Here is a 9,879-nt window from a genome sequence, read left to right as displayed (position 1 = left end):
TCAAAGATCAGGTACCAAGTTAAGGAATTTAGCGTTCTGTTTCTGGGAAGATGCAAGCCTCTGGACTCACTTGATTCAATCCTTCCATATGCAGCTCAGCTATCTGGGGCCAATCCTTGCTCCCCTTAAGGAGTGGCAGATGGCTGCTTCTTGCTTTCCCCAGCTCCTCAGCAATCACCATGGAGGGGTGGCAGCATCCCCTGGATCAGTTTTGGGAGCCCTCATTCACAACTGGAGACCAGAAATCATTGATGTCTGTGACATTTCTTATTTATTGATATGGCAGGAGATATTTTTATTTCACAAACTCATGAAAAAAACCCAATCCTGAACATTCCTGTATGTTCTCCTTGAGATGTCACATCACCTGTTTTAACCTGTTCTTGGTCACCAGACTTGGATGTGAGTTTCAAAGTTGGAGTTTGCTCTTTGGAGAAAAGGGATACAGTTTTCCTTAACCTGCCTAAGTGTTCACGGGCCAATTAAAACTCTAACTCTACCTAACTACCTCTCCCTTTTTCATCTCTCATTCCCTAGGTTACTTTATCTGTTTATTTCTCAAGCAGATATAGACTCCTCCTTGCTCTCTCCTGTGTCTAGTTGGTTATCAAATCCTTATGAATCCATTCTTTCCATACCTTTGTATTTTTTCTTCAGGACATTACCATTTCTTGTCTGTCCAATTATCTATCCTTCTGAGTGAATTATATCAGCTCATCTCTCTCCCTAATTGATGGATGGCAAATTGTCGCTCACCCACACCCTGTATTCACGTGGGACAAGAGGGCAAGAAAGTGGAGACCTAGGCAGAGGGGATCTAGAAAAAGGGATATAGATGGGAAGATCAAGTACGTTTGTCTATTTATGTTTCAAAGATGTGGATGGAGCGATCTGATATGATTGAATTCTTAAAAGAAGTTCAGTTCAGTTCAGTCTCTCAGTCGTGTCCGACTCTTTGTGACCCCATGGACTGCAGCATGCCGGGTTTCCCTGTTTATCACCAACTCCCAGAGCTTACTCAAACTCATGTTCATTGAGTCAGTGATGCCATCCAACCACCTCATCCTCTGTCGTCCCCTTTTCCTCCCACCTTCAATCTTTCCCAGCATCAGGGTCTTTTCCAACGAGTCAGTTCTTCCCATCAGGTGGCCAAAGTATTGGAATTTCAGCTTTAGCATCAGTCCTTCCAAAGAACATTCAGGACTGATTTTCTTTAGGATGAACTGGTTGAATCTCCTTGCTGTGGGACTCTCAAGAGTCTTCTCCAACACCACACTTCAAAAGTATTAATACATTGGCGCTCAGCTTTCTTTATAGTCCAACTCTCACATCCATACATGTCTACTGGAAAAACCATAGTCTTGACTAGACGGACCTTTGTTGGCAAAGCAATATTTCTGCTTTTTAATATGCTATCTAGGTTGGTCACAGCTTTTCTTCCAAGAAGCAAATGTCTTTTAATTTCATGGGTGCAATCACCATCTGCAGTGATTTTGGAGCCCCCAAAAATAAAGTCAGCCACTGTTTCCCCATCTATTTCCCATAAAGTGATGGGACCAGACGCCATGATCTTAGTTTTCTGAATGTTGAGCTTTAAGCCAACTTTTTCACTCTCCTCTTTCACTTTCATCAAGAAGCTCTTTAGTTCTTCCTCGCTTTCTGCCATAAGGGTGGTGTCATCTGTATATCTGAGGTTATTGATATTTCTCCCAGCAATCTTGATTCCAGCTTGTGCTTCATCCAGTCCAGCATTTCTCATGATATACTCTGCATATAAGTTAAATGAGCAAGGCGACAATATACAGCCTTGACATACTCCTTTCTGGATTTGGAACCAGTCTGTTGTTTCATGTCCAGTTCTAACTGTTGCTTCTTGACCTGCATATAGATTTCTCAGGAAGCAAGCCAGGTTTTCTGATATTCCCATCTCTTGATGAATTAAATCTAGAACTTAAATAAAGAATTTAAGGCTAATGGGCTTCTCTGAAAACACACTGTTTCAAGATTGCTTTAATCTGGTTACTACTGAAAATGTAAATGTGATACTGTTGTGATTCTTCAGGGTAGAGAGAGCTGTCATGTAGGAGTGGCCAAGTATTACATTTCACAACACCCCCTTGCCCCCAATTCTACTGTGGACATGTGGAGAGGCTGCTGAACTTATATAAGACCTGAGAGTGATGGCCTGGTTGTGAGCTGAACGACCCAGTCCCTGGTTGATGGCTCTGCATGGTGTCCAGTGCTCAGATCTACAAGTCATGCTTACAGTCTTCATAGTTCTAGGCTGTTCTTAGGGATGGGAAGATACCTAGGACTTCTCCCAGGGCAGCTCACGTAGCTATTCACCATTGGGAAGTAATGAAATAAATGACATACGATGAAAGAAATAAAGTATACTCACCAAGAAGCTCAGTGAACTCCAAAAAACACAGATAAACAATCAAATTCAGGTAAAGAATATGTGAACAAAATAAGATTAAAATTATTTATTATAATTATTGTTATTGTTTTTAATTTTTGGCTTTACTGGGTCTTTGTTGCTGCACATGGGCTTTCTCTAGTTGCGGCAAGCAGGCACTACTTCTCTTTGTGGACAGCAGGCTTCTCTATGCGGCGGCTTCTCTTGTTTGGAGCACAGGCTCTAGGAGCTCAGGCTTCAGTACTTGCAGAATGCAGGTTCCTGTTTGTGGTTTGCGGGTCCTACAGCATGGGCTCAGCACTTGTTGTGCACGGGCTCTGAGTCACTCCACAGAATAAATTCAGTTTTTTGTTTTTTGTTTTTTAAAGAGACAGAAATCATAAAAAAAGGAAGCAAACAGGGAGTTTGCTGTTGGTTTAGTGGTTAGGATTCGATCCTTTCACTGCTGTGCCTGGATTCAATCCTGGTCAGAGAACTGAGATCCCTGAAGCTGTGCAATGAGGCAGAAAAAGAGAAGGAATCAAACAGAAATTCTTTTTAAGATTACAATGAATGAAATGCAACAAAATGGAAAATGCTACAGAAAGCATCAGCAATAGCAGAAGAATCTTTGAGGCAGAAGACAAGAAAATTTAAACTAACCAGCCAGAGGACAAAGAAAAAAAGAATGAAAAAATTGTGAAAGAACCTGTGTGAACTATGGTATAACATTCACAGTAACAACCTGCACATTATTGGAGTCCCAGAAGGAGAAGAGAGGGAGAAAGGGACAGAGATTGTACTTAAAGAAATAATACCAGATAAGTTCCACATCTGATGAGATTTAGACATCCAAGTTCATGTAGCTAATAGGTCACTCCTCAGAGTTCATTCAAAATGATTGTCTCCAAGACACATTGTTCGTAATCAACACAAAGAGAGAATTTTAGAAGCAGCAAGATAAAAGCAAATGCTCTCTCACACACAAAATCTCTGAAGAACCTTAAGAATATCAGCAGACTTCTTAGAAGAAAGCTGACAAGCCAAGAGAGAAAGGGATGATATATTCAAACTGATGAAAGAAAAAAAACCTGCAAACCAAGAATACTTTTCTCAGGAAGGTTGTCTTTCAGAAATGAAGATGCGTTAAAAACTTTCCCCAAAAAATAACAGTTGAGGGAGTTTACCAACAGAGTTCTGTCTTAGAAGATTGCTGAGGGGAGTTCTTAGGTCTCCCACATTGCAGGCAGATGCTTTAACCTCTGAGCCACCAGGGAAACCCAAATGAAGGATACTAATTATTATATTAAAGAAGTGAAAATATACAGCAGACGTGTAAATGTAAATATGTAATGCAATTCCGAATATTCTAACACTGAGCATGGTAGTGTGCTAACCAGTTAGCTCTAGTTTAAGGGGAGCATTAAAATAACTATAGAGAAAAATATTTTATTAGTGATATACAATATAAATACAGATAAATTCTGACATCAAAAGCAGAAAGTATAGGAGAGGATCAAAAGGTAGAGCTTTTGTATGCGATTGAAATTAATTTGTTATCAGTAAAATATAGACTATTGTGTCTTTAAGATATTTTATGTGAGCCATGTAACAAACATGTAAAAACCTACAGTAGATTCACAAAAAATAGAGAGAGAAAAATCAAAGCACATCATTATCCAAAACGATCAGTTCACAGTTCTAACTGTTGTACGGAAAAGTCAAGTTATCGTGGTCTCTACAACATCCTTCAGTATCAGCCCCGGAGGACCTTCCTTTTACAAAGTGAAAGACTAAGTAGTCTGTTTGTTATTTTAAGCCAAAGAACTCTATCTGCACCTCATCTCCTTCCTTATGTCATATAGATGGTGTGGCTGTGCTTTTTTAATTGCAAATTTTCTTCTTGTGATGTTCCTGTGTGGTTTTAATTGAAAAACTTCCAAGTGATAAATCATCCAAATACCCTGTCTCCTCTGTTGGGTCTGATTAAGACTTAATAAGAAGCCACATGTGAGTGTGTTGTGGTTTGTCTTGTGTATCCTTAGAGATAGAGGTTTATAGTGTTTGTTGTGATGTATCTGGTGGTGATATGCACATTCTTTTTTGAAAATCAAATTTTGGCCTGTTAATTGCTGAAAACATTTATCCTTAAAACAAAAATGTCAATTAGCTAAATAATGTCCTCAAAAATAGTTCTTCATAGTTAAGATAATTTCTCTTAAATATCTAGCATAGTGCCATTCAATCATTCAATAAACCTTAGATGAGCATCTATTAACTTATAGAGAGTGGAAATACAGAGCTTATACTCAGGTACAGGCCTCACTCCAATCCTGGGCCCTGGCAGGGCCTCAGCAGATGCCTGTAGCCTGTAGGAGCCTTGGATAGCATGCCCAGATGGGGAAGAATTCGATAATAAGGAAAAGAGAATCTGTTCACAGACTTTAAGATGTTAAAGAAGGAGCACATTTTGCTGTATTTCCAGTGTTCTTAGGCTGGTCCTCAGACTGGACTCAGCTGCACCAATGCTCCATGTGCAATAGAGCATCAGGTCATGGAGTTCAAATCTGAGCAACCACTCAGCCTTTGAACTCTGAGTGCCATTCCAGTGGCACTAATCTTGGATTTAAGTGGCTTAAGAATGACCACCCACAAAAACTCAATAGCTCTGGAGTTGGCAATTACATCAACTCTGAACAGAGGTGGATTAATCATGAAGCTAACAGCCTCTCCTTACACGTGCCCCTTCCAAGTCCTGTTAGGGGAGCCCTAGGGCTGTGCTCATAAGAATATAGGTTTTGAATGTGCCATTTTCTTGAGTTGAGGGGAAAAATTCAGCAAAATTATTTCTTAACCAAAGGTGAAGTAGTTAATTATCTGCATGGAGCACTAAACTCAGGAATCAGATGTGTTCAGGAAATCAAAAAAAAAAAAAAACTTACAGGGCTTAGAAATACATGCTGCCTTTTCATTAGTATACAATTGGTAGAAGGCAAAAACAGGATCAAAGATGATGGATAGGCTAACTCAGAGTAAAGAAGAGCTGTTTAAGGATGAATGTCAAGATGCCAAGAGTCAAATTTGGGAAACTGAGCCTGATAGTCAGCATCGAGTGATGTAAAGGGAACAGGAGATGCACTAGGGGCAGGTGCTCTTAAACAGGACTTGGATCTAGGTGTTGGTCAATCAGAAATGGTGACTGAGAAACAACCAAGCCCAACAGAGGAAGCAAGGTGAGATCAGAGGGAGTAGCTTAAGACGAAGACACAGAAGGAAGAGATTTAGGAAAGGACCTGCTTCATGTGACAGATTCTGTCTTCAAGTCTTCTTTCTCCTTGGTATCCATCAGAAGAGACTCTGTTCTGCTGCTGGAAAAAGTGACCCCCAAATCTCAGGGGCAACACACACACACACACACACATATACAAGTGAACACATACTTACATACTCATATATAGACACACACATACACACACACTCATCACAACCTACAGACATCTGTGGTCTGTGAGGCTCTCGCACATGCACCATCTGGAACATGCAGCTTCTGGGGCAGGAAAAAGAGAGAGACTAGAAAGTCACACTTGGGCTTTTCCTGCCTCCACTCAGAAGTGACACAGGTGACACCGCCCACGTTTCATTGGCCACAATGAGTCACCGGGGAGTAGAAATACAGCTATTTGACAAGTATTACTGTCTATCTACATCCTTCAGTAGAACTCCTGAGAGCAGTGCTGTCAGTTTTTTCTCACCTTGGAGAAGCTTCTTAGGTACAGCTTTGTGCAGAGACTGAACGTGATCTGACCCTCTCAGAGTGGGATTTGAAGGCAATTTCTATCTGGCTCCTTTGGTGTGTCTCTGACTCCTTACTCCACTTCAGCTTGTTCGAATGGGATTAATCAGATTTGTGTCTCCCCTGCCCTTCTCCCTTCCCCACTCAGTATCACTAACTGCAGGGTGATTGTTCAGCATTTGTTCATGCATTCATTTCTTATCTGATATTTGTTAAGCTCTTTCTATGTGTCTTTACTTGACCTTATGGAGGCATTGAAGAACAAGACACAATACTTGCTCCCAAAAAATACCACTTTAGAGACAAAAAGAAAGTTTTTACAGATTAAATAGACACAGCAGTAATTCTGAACTGGAAGAATTAGAAAGTATTTCCAGAAATGACAACTCTGTGCTTTTAAAAATAAAGGAAGTTATACATATTTTCTTTCTGTAGTGGGCTTGAACATGTGTCCTCTAGATTCAAATATGCATAAATGTAATACTCGCTATTTTTATAACTGATTTCATCTTGTGCAATAGCAAGGGGTGTTTACATGGACTGAAACTTCCATGAAGTTAACATAGACTCTCCCATTTGGAATTTGTCCCCCAAGTTAGCTTGGATTTATGCTAATAATTATCTTGTCAAATCCAGTTCCAGCTCCTGCTAAGACTGGTTTTCCTCTATTTCAGGAGGCATCTTCTTGTCTCTCCTCCCACAGATGGTGTCTGGGGTGGGAGGGCTTCTTCCTTTCCAACAGCAGCAGGGAAGGGCCCTTGGTCTGCTTGCTCACCACTTAGAATATGCTTGTCTTTGATTTAGTAGCTTTGATCTTCTCTGGTCTCTGGGTATTTGATATTGCACTATGGAGGAATGAATGAGGCCAATTCAGTGCCATACACTTTGTTTGATGTTGCCAGTCATATATTATAAAGGGTTGAACAGAGATGATGGGTTGGACCTCAGTCAGCTCATGACCAGCTCATGACCAAGCTCATCACATGCCCTTGTGAAGAAGTTGTCTTTAGTAAAGAAGCCTTTACAAATCTTGGTCCAGCCATGCAAGGAACACAGATGGTGAGGTGGGTCACCAGTACTTTTGTGTAACAACTCAATTGATTGTTTCCTTTTAAGGTCATATAGTTCTTTTTTAATTCAAAAATATTTTGTATATTAGTCCCTCTGATTGGTCCCTAAAATGTCCCTCTACCAAGGATATTTAATTATTAACTTTCCTAGCAAAGAGATTGCTGAACCTCTGAAACCTCCATATTTTCATGGTGATTTGGGAATAATAATGCTACATATTGTATTGCTTTACAATCCATAAGACTGAATAAACAGTTAGTCTAAGTTAAAGAACAGGATTCTTCCTGCTCTTTACTTCTGCACTTCTAATTCAATATAGAGCTGTTAAACTAAAATTTTTTATAACAAAATTTCTTCCTGTTACAGTTATGTGTGGTTTGAACTGAAAATATGCCAAATGATAAATATATAAACATCCGGACCACATGGCCATATCTGATTAAGACCAGAACAGGAGGCTTCATGGTGTTCACCTGTCAGTGTGCTGAGGTTTGTCTTCTTTATCTTCAGATACATAAAGACGCAGTGTTTATACATGTTTAGAACTGGCTCTCTCAGCACTGCTCTTGGAATGGGGCTAGCCTTGTTTCTGGTATTTCAATTTACTGCATTCATTGTAGAAAAGTGTAGAAGTTAACCAATACATAGTTTATACCATTTAATCATATAAATATCATTACAACAAGCGACACAACTTGCATTGTGCTGTTAAGTCCTCACATCAAGTTAAATTATATCTCAAAAGATTTCTTTGGATTGAAATGATTTGTGTAAAATACCTGGCTGACATTCATTCATTCAGGTATACAATAGACATCATTTGGGATTTTTAATTAACAGGCATCGGGGATAAGGAGGTGAATTAGACACAGAACTTTAACAAGTCCATTTATAAAGTAAAATTAGCAAGTAAACAACTTAATTCATGAGGTTCACAGTTGATAAGGTCGAGGTTTATGAGCAGTAGAACCTCTCTCTGGGGCACAGAGAGAAGGGGCGATGTGTGGAAGACTCACAACTCTGGCCCCAATCACCGTCACAGCATGTGGTTCCTGGGAGAGTTCTGACAGCTCCAGTCAAGGCTCCAGGTAACAGAATTAAATTCCTGTTCTAGAGTCCTGGGGTTCCTGGGATGGGATGGAGAGAGGGGCCCTGATATTGCTTTTCTGCCAAGATGATGTACTATTGTTGACTAGTTATATCTCTTACTAATGCCAACTCATTTAATTCTAACCAAAACTCTGTCATCTATACACAAGTATAACTCTTCTTTTACAGACGAAGCCACTATACAAAGAGTGTAAGGATCCTGTTCAAGGTCACACACATGGTATGTGGCTGAGCTCTGAGTCAGGCCAGGCAGACTGGTTCCTGAGCCTGTTCTGACCCCTGAAGTTCACATGGACAAGTTTAGTGTCCTCCCTAAAGCTTTCCTCCTTGAAATCTTGGATGGGATGGGACATTGAGATTTCCTTATGTGTCAGAGAAGATAAACCTTCATCAGAGGGTGAGTTGGTCCATGTTGACCTGCATCCCAGCTCTGGAGTACAGGGTTCTGCCTGGACACAGCCTGCAAGCCCTGGGTTAACCTCTCCTTCCAGCCCACTCCATCCTTATAATGGGGTATGGAGTCCCTAACAGTATGTTACCTACGAGATCTCAATCCCGAGGTGAGATCATGTGTACCTGGTTCACTAAACACATCCCTGTGTCATCCTGTGGGAGGAATGACTGGACTCCAGGAAGCACGTCCTGTGTTCTAGGTGTTTGTCCGGTGGTTTCTGGTGATGCTGCAGAGTCCATAACTGGGTAGGGAATGGTGTCTCTGGGACCCACGGGGAGTAGAGCATCGACTCTAGTGACTGAGCAGATCCTGTTCCTACTCCAGTCCCTGAGTTTATATTCTGGTTTTGATATTTATAATCAGTTATTATCACTACTGTTTTAAGCATCCAGAGGAGATGGGGTTCATGTACAGATGGAGGCTTGGAAGTCAGAGGAATACAGGGCAAATAAGTGACTATTGTAAAATAATGGATTAATATTAGCATATTTAGAGGGAGAAAAACATATGTTCAATTGAACTTTCTCCGTTTTCATTTACCTGAGTCTCAAGGACAGAGAAGCTATGTCTGCTGACCAGGATGAGGTGTTCTCCCAGTGGGGATGTGACAGGGCTGTGGACTGGTCCACAGCTGCCCTCAGGTGTGGGAGGGGAAGGGTGTGAAGCCGTTTCTGAGCTCTGGTGGGGACTCTGGGGCATGTGTGTCACAGGTGGGTCCTTCCCACATTTGTGCTGAAATGATGAGAGTCAGGGTGACGGGGCCTCAGGGTGGGTTTGTGTGGACCACAGAGGGGCATCATGGGAATCTTGAGCCTGAGGGAGCATGAGGAATGAAGGCAGTATGTTAGTGACCTTGAATTTCAATGGGGGAGCTCTATCTTGCATCATTTACGGCCCTACTCAGTCTCTATACTCATCCCCGGGCTACTTTCTGGAAAGCATCTGGGAGCTTCTCTGATCAGTGGAAACAGAACAAGGCAGCAATGGCCACATTGGACATCAGACCCTTCTGCTTGGCTCTGTGCACCCAATCTACCTGGGCTTCCATTCTTG

General features: G+C 41.2%; 1 long non-coding RNA gene across 1 annotated transcript; it reads right to left on the bottom strand.

Annotated features, from left to right (window-relative positions):
* Positions 1–2,471: 2,471 nt before the first annotated feature.
* Positions 2,472–5,978, bottom strand: LOC147372842 (uncharacterized). Its single transcript, XR_015164324.1, has 2 exons — positions 5,692–5,978; positions 2,472–2,909 (listed from the first exon to the last, which is right to left on the bottom strand). It is a non-coding gene; the product is annotated as an uncharacterized LOC147372842 (long non-coding RNA).
* Positions 5,979–9,879: the final 3,901 nt, after the last annotated feature.

Source organism: Bos grunniens, chromosome 5 (assembly GCF_055505025.1).
Source record: "Bos grunniens cultivar Pamir isolate PY7600 chromosome 5, Bosgru_T2T1.0, whole genome shotgun sequence".
NCBI classification, from domain to species: domain Eukaryota; kingdom Metazoa; phylum Chordata; class Mammalia; order Artiodactyla; family Bovidae; genus Bos; species Bos grunniens.
Note: the sequence above shows the minus strand (reverse complement) of the source record. Positions and strands in the feature narration are given on the sequence as shown.